A 12,025-nucleotide genomic window follows, 5' to 3' on the forward strand; every position below is an offset into this window, starting at 1 on the left:
GTGGGAAATAAATAATGTGTACAAACGGAGGTAGAGTGTGGAATGACAGAAAATAGGGACTCAAAAGGGTAGGGGTAGGAGGGCATGGATGAAGAGAAATTAATTACTGGGTACAATGTACATTATTCCAGTGATGGATGCACTAAAAGCCCTGACTTCACCACTCTAAATATATCTATGTAACAAAATTATGATTATACTCCATTAAATTTATACAAATAATTTTTTAAAGAGGAAAGTCTCTATACACAGAATGACTAAAATAAATGACTGGCAAAACCCAAATTCTGTCAAGATTGTGGAGCAACTGGACCTCTTGTACCTTGCTGGTGGGATTGTAAAAATATACAAACATTTTGGAAAGCAGTTTTGCACTTTGTTATAAAGCTAAACATATACTTACCATGAGACCCAGCCACTCCAATTTAGACATGTTAAAAAATAAAAACATTTGTCCATACAAACATTTGAACATGAATGTTCACAGCAGCTTTACTTGAAAGAACTCCAAACTGGAAACAACATATATATAAGTATTGAATGGATAAACAAATAACAGTATGATCATAAATGAAATAGTGCTCAGAAATAAAAAGAAATGAACTATTGATGACATGCAATAACATGGATGCACCTCAACAACAGTATCTTGAGTGAAGGACTTCAGACACAAGAGAGTTCAAAATGTAGGAATCCATTTATTTGAAAATCTATTAAAGATGAATAGCATCATTATGATAAATGAAGTTTAGCATTATGATGAGTGTAGGTGGAATGGACTGGGCAGGTATTAAGGAAACACTTTGGAGATGGGATGATGGTAATCTTCTATATGTTGATTGTAGTGGTTATCCAAAAGGTTATCCAAATGTATAAACATATCAAACTCATGAGCACATTGTATTGCAGTTTGGACATATTTATAGGATTCCTAAAATAAGCTGACCAAGAAAAAGAACTTTTCTGATATGCCACAGAAATGTAGTGAGTTGCCTGAAGTGTGAATAACCTATCTTGAATAATCGGAATTCAAAAAAGAAGAATTAAAAGTCAAAGTTTCAGTGCTTAATCATAAAAATGAAGACATTTTTAAAGTTATGAGAGAAAATATATTTTTAATATATGGAAATTTTATATCAGTGGTTCTCAGCTATGCTGATAGAAAAAAATCAGTAATACCTAATCACATTGTTAACATTTTGACACTTTGAGACCAAAGAACACTTTAGGTATTAAACATTTATTCTGAGACAATAACATTTTTGTTGGAAGAGATTGTAGGCAAAATTATGAAACAGGTCTCATGTTTAAATAGCTTAAAAATTTGGCAGAAATTTTTTCTCTTTGTCAATATTCTATGGCATTCTCATATCAATCAGAGTATCTTTAGAGAAAAAACATACCAGATTATTCTACTTATGTTAGCAGAATAATTCCTGTATAATTGTATGGATACCTCTTTCCAAAAATCACTAGCTCTGACATTCTTCTGTAATTTAAAAACTGAAACTCAAAATTAAGAGCAATGCCATAAATATCTAATCCATGAAATTCTCTTATTTTTATTTTAAAGTGAAGCCATATGAATTAGTTGGTAAAGAGTAGGAAAAGTCAAAGTGTTCATGTAGCTTTAGATGAAATGAAGAATTAGCAAGGAGTAAAGAAAAAATAAACATTGTGCAAACAAATGGACTGTGTTACCTGGATATCGGTAGAATATACAAATTTTGGCATCTATTTTTTATAGATCTCAAAGTCATTTTGATGTCTTTATATCCACTCCTGGCTGATTTCTTCACTGTCTTCCGCATAGAATATTCTTCATTTCCTATATTTGAACAATAATTGTTATTTTAGCTGACTTCGTGGCTTGCACTGTTTTGCTCATCTTATCTTTCTGTACTTTACATTTATTTCAAAGCCACCCTTCATTGGGGTTCTCCTGTGATTTCTCTTTTTCTAAAATCTTTTGAAATTAAACTGTACATCCTAGCACACTTAATTGCCATTTCATTGTTTCATAAGTGCAAACAATTTCACATAAACTTAAACTTTGCTTATTCTAAGATACAAGCCACACATTCTCCATTCATCTTCTCAAAGTGATCTAATTTAGACATAACATATATTTGGTTATAGCTAGTTATTGATAAATTGCTATTATCAAAATGCCAAAATGTGAAATAATTTCAAAACTAAATAATGAATAACTACTGCTTAAGAAAGGCAGATCTTTTTGTGTGTATGTGGTGTTTCCAGTTATCTAGAAAAGATAATCCTATCTTCATGGAAAATAAGTACATTCCTTCCTGGGGAAGAATATATCTGAGGTGAATTTTGGGAGGCTACAATAATTTGTTAAAAGAAGAAGCTTTAGTTTTTTTTAATGTGCAATATTACTCTGTAACCTTATTTTTTACGTATTATGAAGTCACTGAGTTTGTGATGCTATAAAAGTATGTATTTTGTACTTTTTTTACATCACATTTTAATGAGTATATACTACTAGATTTATATAATAATTTAGCATCCTTGTTCTATAATTCGAAATGCTATCTTTAAAAACACTTATTTCACTCTTCATTCCATGTATTTATGCTGTATCTGTTAGTACTATTCTTGACATTGGGAATATAGTAGTAAATAACATAAAGATCTCTACATTCATTGATTAGCACTGCATGAAATCTTTGTATATGTCAGGAATTATGACTTTTACATCTGTTTTCCCATGTTGTAATTTTACTTAATAACTCTCTGTATTGGGCAAGATACTTCACATAGCTAAACCTTAGTTTTCTCATCTATAAAGTTGAAATAATAACAAACAATTCATATGGTTGCTGTGAAGATTTTAGGGACTAATGACCATAGAACACTTAGTATGGAGTAATTACTAAAAAACAGATTGAAAAGACTTGCTGGGTGCAAAGGAGCTTTCAGCATTGGCCACAATTGTACCACCCCACAAATTTTGGCTTTTGTGTTGATAGTGGTCACCATCCTACACTATATTACTTCCCTGTCACTGGATTTTCAAGGGAATCTCCCTGGTCTATCATTTAAAGCCAGTCCTTAATGCCGTAGAATCTTAACAAATCTGTATAATTTTTTTTTAAAGGAAAGAGTTCTTTCACATAGTGTCACTTTACCCTATATTAACATAACTAAAGATCTCTCTCAACCTGTGTAATAGTATTTTGTATTTCAAAGTAATTTTCTGACACAATCTGTGATAAGATGTAGCCACTTCACTAGCTAAAATAAATTACTAAATAAACTGATTAAGAAACACACATTTATATTATTTTCTTAGCAATAACATTGCTGAAAGCAAACAATCTACTACAATTTTAATGTTATCTCCATTTTCTGGTTCTGTATAATTACCTGCATAACTTTTATTTGTCCTGCTTAAATACTTCAATTCTATGATTTATGGGAAAATATTATACACTATAATGAAGAATTTACCTGAATGTCTTTTCTCTCTCTTCCTCCTCATAGCCATCATTCATGTGTGTAAATACATATATATATATACACACACACCAGTCCTCACAATAACAGTATTGCTTCTAATTATTTACTCTCAATTGCCTATTTTAACCCTTCCTTTAGGTGCACTTTAATTTCAAAACACGGTACTTAAGCTTTATGTCTCTTTTCTTTCCTTGATTCTTATTTTTGGAGCAGAAGTTTAAGTGCAGTTTAGTTTCCATTCTGTATGATAGAAATGCTAAAAGGCATTTTAGGTCTAAATAACTATTTCATTTTCCCTACATTTATTATTATAGGCTCCCTTAAACTCAGCAATTTTAAAGCTATTTTTAGAGGCAAGCCACTCTCGATGGCAGCGGACTGTTAGTTGACACTGAAACAATGAACTACGTCCTATTCTTCTTTGAGACCTTTTCAATTTTTTTTTTTTTTTTTTTTTTTTTGCTAGCAAATAGCCAATTGTGAAGGATCTATTTTTCTCAGTTTTTAGTTCCAAAGTCCCATCAATCATACCAGTCCTGAGGGGAAAAAGCATCGTGTGTACACTAACATTTTCAAGCCCAAAGCTGTGTTGTTGCTCTCTAGCAGTACCATCTGCTCTGAGCCAACTTTAAAGCCAAGGGACTCCAGTAAACCTGCACGTCAAAAACTTCCCACTATGCAAGGAAATCATCCTAAAGGATCTGTGTGAAATGTGAGCCACATACTTCAAAAAGAAGGCAGCAATGTTTGGAATAACACCATAGAATTCAAACAGAGAGCCTATTACGAAATTCACAAAGAAACAGCTAGACCAGGAGGTGGCACAATCTAAAGAAAACTGCAAAAATTAAAGGAGTATAAAAAAGAAAAGAAAAGCTGATCAGAATGTTGTCATTAAATAAATGTAAGCATACTTTAGTGATCCTGCTTTTAAAAGAGCTTTCTACATTTTTGAAAACAGATAAAAATATTTTTTCAACGAAAGTTGTCTCATATTACATAGAATCATACTTTCAAGTTATCTTAAGTAATAATCAATACTTAAATATTTTTGAAAGCATATGATTGAATTAACTTAAAAAAATTATCAATGCAGCTGAAGATTAAAATGAATGTTTCAAAAGTTCTAAAATTATGATGGTAGTGTTGTGGACATAGAACTTTAAATAAAATAATAAAACAGGTTTTTATGCAGTTGTTTAGAGCCATAAAATGTTTTTATTTTAATGATTTAAGCTGAGTCAAGTTCTTTATGTTGAAATATATTTTACTGTAGAAACAATAAGATAACAGAACTTATGTTCCTCATCAGAACTTAATATACAACAAACTATATAAAATAAATATGTATGTCATATTTAATTGTGATATACATTTTTCTAATTGAAATTTAGCACGATAATACAAGGCCAGAAACATACTTTTTATTTCTTTTTAAGTATTTCATTTTATCTTCATTTATGAGACATTATCTTGTATAGAATGTGTTGCTTGAGGAAAAAAAAGTAAGAAGTAGAGATTTTGATAAAGCAGAAAAGAACAAGAAATCTTTAACAGAATAGCAATGTGGAAATTATGAGCTTTGAAGTATCCAAGGAAAGGAAAATTCAATAGCAGGAAAATCTCCGAAAGCCTAAGAATGAGGGGAAGTTTTATGATATGCACTGAAACTGACTAGCGATGTGGAGTTTTTTTGTTTTTGTTTTTGCTTTCTGCTATGAGCGTTAAACATTTAATCAGTTACCATTTTGCTGTGGGAAAAAAAAATCATTCCAAATTTTAGTAGCTTAAGACAACATTTATGATTATCTCTCAGTTCCTTGTGATAAGACTGGCAAGGTGATTGCTACTGAGTTCTTCATGCAGGTGTAGTTCGGAAGGAAGACGTGACTGCAGATGTCTGAAGAATTGACTGGGTGTTAAAAATTGCTCACTGTATGGCTGCTTATTGCTGTAGCTGTTGAGGCTAAGCATTGTACCTGTATTTGATCTATTTGATCTCCCTACACAGCTAGAACTCTCAAAACATGGCATTTAGGTCCTCAGAAGAAGTGACCTAAAAGTAAGTTTCCAAGAGATTCATGAGATACAAGTATTCTTATGATCTAGCCTGAAAAGTCTCTTTTTCCATTTGTTAATGTTTAATCAGGTCTTTAAGGTCGGCTAAATTTAAGAGGAGGGAGATAAGATCACATCTTTGGTCTTATCTTTAATTGGTGGCATATCACAGTGGGAGGGAAGGAGTTGATAGTGGCCATTGTTAGACACTATCCACCTCAAATATAGTAAGTGTTAACCATTATAAATCTATGACTAAATATTCTAACAACTTTTGTTATTATAATTTAAATTTACTTTTTTGTTATTATATTTAAGTATTCAGTGCTTGCTTTTTACTAGGAATTGTACTTAGTGCTTTGTAAGTATATCTAACGTAATTTTTAGCCGTATGAAGTAATTATTAGTTCTTGTAAAATGTAGGAAAGTCAATTTTTTTTTCAAGGTCACAGAACTGGTAAATGAAGTATTCCCTAAGGAGCTAAAATATTTTCTCTTATTGTGACACTGTTGCTGCATCTCTGACTTTATTGCTGACTTTTGTAGTGACTCACACTCCACAATGAGTGTTTTTCAATATTCTGTAGTTTATTTTCTTTAAATCAGGCAATTTTCTTTACTTATATGGCTCAAGTGATCACCTCTATGAATTGACTTTTAACCTCTACATTCCAATTCCTCATCTTTTTCTTTAGATTCAGTGCAGCATTTCCTAGTCCTTGTTGCACATTACCACTTGCATCTTCTTTAGTGAGAAATAAAACACATCTGAGCATTATTTAACTTATTTTCCTACATATGTTATTTCAAAAATCTCCGTTCTCTCAAGAAGTCAGAGCCTTCTATGATTATTTTCTTTCAGTCAATTTAAGTACCTTGTTCTGATATCCCTTCTTCCAAAATATCAATTTGATTTATACTTCTGCTTCTGATTCCACATCAGTTCCTCCATCCACCATATAGATATAGTCACCTAATGTATTTTCCCCATTGCTCTTTTGATTATGTCAAGACTCTAAAACAATTATTGAAGTTATATTTTATATGAAAGAAATGTTAACATTCTTAATTCAACAGAAAAGTTTCTCTTAAATTTGTTTTGCTGCTGTGCTCCAAATTGCTTGCCAAAGTGTCTCTTCATTAGCACTTACACCCCCATAACATTTGAATATCTATGTCTGAAGTTAATCAAATGATTCTGTATCTTATTGAAATCAGGGATTTATTCAATCAATCTCTATGCAAATTTGAAAAAAAAAATAGCCATTCCATTTTTTGAAACACTATATTCTTGAGCCTTAGTCAATTTTTATCCTAATTATTTATTTCTTCTTAGCTTTATTTATTGTTTTTCCATCTCCAATGTTCCTGTCTTAAATTTCAGATAAGGTTTAGGCACTCATCATTCTTGATTGTCTATTTCCAGATCAAAACTCTTACTTGACCCTAGGCTTAAATGCCTACAGGTAATTACAACTATTCTATAGCCAAAATGAAATGAATGATCACATGTCCCCAACAAATCAGCTTTCCTCTGATATTTTCCCTTATTAATCAGTTCCGATATTTCTCATTTTATATGTCCCATTTCTAATCCACTGGCCACTTTTTAAAAAACTTTTCCATCAATATATATCATTAACCTAACCACTTCTAACCATTTTCATTATCAAAATCCCAATCCAAATGTCATTCTCTCTCTTCAGGGCATATGATAACCTTCTCATTGGTCTCCCTGCAGTCCACCTTCCACAGAGCAAGAGTGAGCTCTGTAAAACATAAATCAGATCACATCACTCCCTGGCTAAAATCATACTTACGGCTACCGATTATACATGTAACAAAATGAATCTTCTGAATGTGGTTCATAAAACCTTACATGATCTGGTCCCTCCCTGCCTATTCTACATAATCTACTCTCTCTACATTCTCTACCCTTGAATCAGACTGGGCTTCTCCTACATTTCAAACATGTAAAGTTTAATCTTGTCTCAGTGTCTTTGCATTAGGAAACTATTCTTACATATTATTTTAAAGTAATAATTTTAATATGGTGTGATGTAGAGATTAAGTTTGAATGTTTTTTTCATAATGATACCTAGTTGTTCCATTAACACTTGTTGAAAGCACTATACTTTTCTCATTGAATATCCTAGTGCCGTCATCCAAAATACATTGTATATATGTGGGTCCATTTCTGGATTCTGTTCTCTTTCAATACTCAATGTGCAATTTTTTACCCAATACTACACTGTCTTGATTTCTGTAGTTTTATGGTAAGAGTTGAAATCAGATAGAATGCCTTCTAATTATGCCTTTCTGCTTTAAGATTTTTTTGCTCCTATAGGTCCTTTGTTTTATCATGTAAATTGTGGCTTCACTAAATATTACTGTAAAAAACCCTCCTTGAACTTGATTAGGAAGGCATTAAATCTAAAGACCGATTTGGAAGAATGGACTTCTTGTTAACATTGAATCTTCCAAATAATGAACACGGTCTCTCCACTTATTTAGGTTATTTTAAATTTCTTTCTGCTTTATAGATTTCTATGTATATACTTTTTAATATATAACATTCCTAAGTATTTCATAAATTTTAATGCTATTGCAAAGAGTTGATTTTTATTACCTATTTTTTTCTTTAGTAAAAGTAAAATGCAATTGTTTTAGAATACAGATATTTTCTAATGAAACATTGATAAATTGACTTATTAGTTCTAGTGATATTTTGTAAATATTTAGTATTATTTAAATTGTTTATGTTTGTATGTAGTTGTTAATTTATGTTTCTATAATAATCAGCAATTTAATGGGCTCTTTTTCCATTATTTTCCAACTTAAACTGCATCTCCTTTGGTTGCCTACATCGATGGCACCCATCTACACTACAGAGTGCGGTTTTGCTTCAGAAATTATATAGGATTGAATATGTGAGTAAGTAGATTTTTACACAGTCTGTTGTAAAATTTCTGACTTTTGTTTCTTCCTGATGCCATATTGCCTAGCTGGAAATTCCACTGCAGTGCTGAATAGAAGTTGTAAAAGTATACATTCTTGACTTTTTTCTGGTCTCAAGAAAAACATGTTCATTGTCTCACTATTAAGTATCTGTAAGTTAGCTGTAGATGATTTTAATAGACAACCATCATCGAATTTGAGAAGTTCTCTTCTGAGTTTGCAAAGAATTTTTATTGTAAATTCTTGTTGAAGTTTGTCAAATTCCTTTTCTGTTCCTATTGAGATGATCCTGTGGGTTTTCTTCTTTACTCTCCTAATGTTGGATGATTTTCAAATGTTGAAATAACCTTATATCTCAGGGATAAATCACACTCTCTAGTGATCTACTATCATTTCTACGTATAATAGATGCATTTATATTTGCTGATATTTTATTGAGGATTTTTCTTTCATGTCACAAACAATATTGGACAGTAATTTTCCTTTCTGATAATATTTTTGTCAGGTTATTTTATCAGGTTATGCTGGCTTCATAAAGCAAGCTGGGAAGATTTCTTTCACCTTTATTGACAGTATTTTCCTTAAGCATTTGATAGAATGTATCATTTAATGTTTCTGGTCTCGGAATATTCTTTTTGAAATGGTTTTAAATTATAAATTTATTTTAATGCACATAAGGACTATTGACATTTTCTATTTTCTCTTCATTAATTTTGGTAAGTTGTAATTTCAAGATATTTGTCCGCTTTACCTAAATTGTAGAATTTTTTACATAAAGAATTTCCTAACAGTAATGGTCTTAATTTTTGTGATCCCTCAAAATTCATATGTTGAAATTCTAGCTCCCAATGTAATGGTACTTGGAGAGAGGGCCTTTGCCAAGTGATTAGGTCATGAAGGTGGACCTCTCATGAATGAGATTAGTGCCCTTTTAAGGGAGGCCAAAAAGAACTTGATTGCCTCTTCTACCATATGAGGACAGAACAAAAAGACGGCCATCCATGAACTAGAAAGTGGGTCATTTCCAGTCACTAATCTGCCAGCACTTTGACATTGGACTGTCCAACTTCTCAGAAATGGAGAAATAAATTTATGTTGTTTAACAAGAAGCTAGTCTTTGTTATTTTGTTATAAAAGGAATGGACTTTATGGACTGAGACACTAATGTTTCCTGTTTCCCTTTTCATAAGTGTGCAATCCATAATGATGTTCATTTTATTATTCCTGATATAGTTAATTTGTATTTTATCTTTTAAAAAAATTAGTCTATTAGGAGTTTCCAATTTCATTACTCTTTTTGAAGAACCAATTTTTGACTATTAATTTTCCTATTTATTTTCTCTTTAATTTTTATTCTAACTTACATTTTTTATTGTCTTTACTTTGGGGTTTAATTTGCTCTTTATTTTCTAGGGTTACTAAGGTAGACATTTAGAACATTAGTTTTGGATATTTCTTCCTTGTATGTGAAGCTTTTATATTCTCTGTAAAGATTACTTAGGCTATGTTTCATACATTTTATATTTTGTCTTTTCATTATCATTCTGGTGAACTATTTTCTTTTTTTTTTTTTTTTTGAGACGGAGTCTCACTCTGTCGCCCAGGCTGGAGTGCAGTGGTGCAATCTCGGCTCACTGCAAGCTCCGCCTCCCGGGTTCATGCCATTCTCCTGCCTCAGCCTCTCCAAGTAGCTGGGACTACAGGTGCCCGCCACCACGCCCGGCTAATTTTTTGTATTTTTAGTAGAGACAGGGTTTCACCGTGGTCTCGATCTCCTGACCTCGTGATCCTCCCGCTTCGGCCTCCCAAAGTGCTGGGATTACAAGCGTGAGCCACCGCGCCCAGCCTGGTGAACTATTTTCTAATTGGCTTTGTGTTTTCTCCATTTACTTATGAGTTATTTAGAAGCGAGTTGCTGAATTTTGAAATATTTGAGAATTTTCTAAATGCATTGTTTTGTTCTTATATATTTCTTATCATTTTACTTGTAGTTAGAAAACATATTCTAAATAATTTCAAACCTTTGAAACTTATGAAGACTTATTTTATGGCCTAGTATATGGTCTATCTTGATAAATGTTCCATGAACACTGAAATAATATATGTTTTGAAGTCACTAAATAAAATTTTCTATAAATATCTATTTGCATATTCATTGAAAACAGTATTAAATTATACTGTATATTTAGTAAGATAAATAATGATCCCCCAAAGAGTTCCATGTCCTAATCCCCAGAACCTGTGCAAATGGATTTTGCAGGTGTGATTAAGGCTCTTGATTATTCTGGATTATCCAGGTAGGCAAATGTAATTAGAAGGGTTCACAAGAAGGAGGTAGGAAACTAAGAGAAGGAGGTATTACAATAAATATGTAATGACAGTTGGAGTGATGTGGCTGTGAGCCCAGAAATGCTGACAACCTCTAGAACCTAGAAAAGACAATGAATGAATTCTCTGTTGGTTCCTCCAAAAGGACTGCAGCTCTTCTCACACTTTGATTTTGTCTTCCATAAGGCTTACTTTGGACTTCTACTTTCAGAGTTGACAAGTAATAAATCTGTGTTTTTTAAACCACTAAGTTTGTGATAATTTGTTACAGCAACAATAGAAAACTAATGTATTTCCTTATTCATATTTTGTCCACTTGTTATATCATTTCTGAGAGAAGAATATTTAAATCTCTAATTCTGCCTGTGGTTTTTTATTTCTCATTTAGTTATGTCAATCACTGCTTTATACATTTTTTATAACTTTGTAATTAAGTGCATGCACATTTTAAGGATTAACCCTTTTATCATTTTGAAATGACACCTCTCCACTCCTTCCAGTTTGACAATCTCAGTTTCTTAATTAGTATGTTTTTGTTCATCGCTTCTTGGCCTTTTGGCTAAGATCAAATGTAGTATGTTTTTGTTCATTTTAATGTAATTTCTGATGGTCTAGGTTTAAATCTAGCATCTTAACCTCATTTAGGAAATGAGAAATTTTTAATATTCCACTCTGTCTCTTCTACTGGCTTTTTATCTGTAACTCTCGATGGTGGTCGTATTGTTAAAGGGATTAAAATGTGCATTTGCAATTATCACATTCCATCTTGAATTAATACAACCCATTTCACATTTAAGAAACTTAAAACCATATAATTCTACTTGCATAATCTCTGTTACTATTTTCTTTGTTTTAATTCAAAATATTTATAAACTCACAATATCATATGATAATTTTTGCTTTACAGTGCTTATGGAAACTTAAATAACTGAATAATATAAAAGCTAATATGTATTTATATTTTCAAATGCTTATAATTTTTTTATTCTTACTTCTTTACTATTGATTCAAATCTCCATTGGTATAATTTCCTTCTTCCTGAAAAACTTTGCATTAGCATTTGCAAAATCCAGCATGTAGTTTCTATAGATTATGGTGATATAATTATCTCAAATTTCAGTAATTTGGTGTTGCCTTTATCTTGCCTTAATTTTTAAAATATATTTTTGGTGGCTAAAGAATATTAGGTTGAAAGTAT

At 31.5% G+C, this 12,025-nt stretch overlaps 1 pseudogene; it reads left to right on the top strand.

The window, feature by feature from the left end:
* The first annotated feature begins 11,366 nt into the window (after positions 1-11,366).
* Positions 11,367-11,487, top strand: LOC116477956 (U2 spliceosomal RNA; annotated as a pseudogene).
* The last annotated feature ends 538 nt before the right edge of the window (positions 11,488-12,025 follow it).

The sequence above is a fragment of the Hylobates moloch genome, unplaced genomic scaffold (assembly GCF_009828535.3).
Source record: "Hylobates moloch isolate HMO894 unplaced genomic scaffold, HMol_V3 SCAFFOLD_2, whole genome shotgun sequence".
Classification (NCBI taxonomy): domain Eukaryota; kingdom Metazoa; phylum Chordata; class Mammalia; order Primates; family Hylobatidae; genus Hylobates; species Hylobates moloch.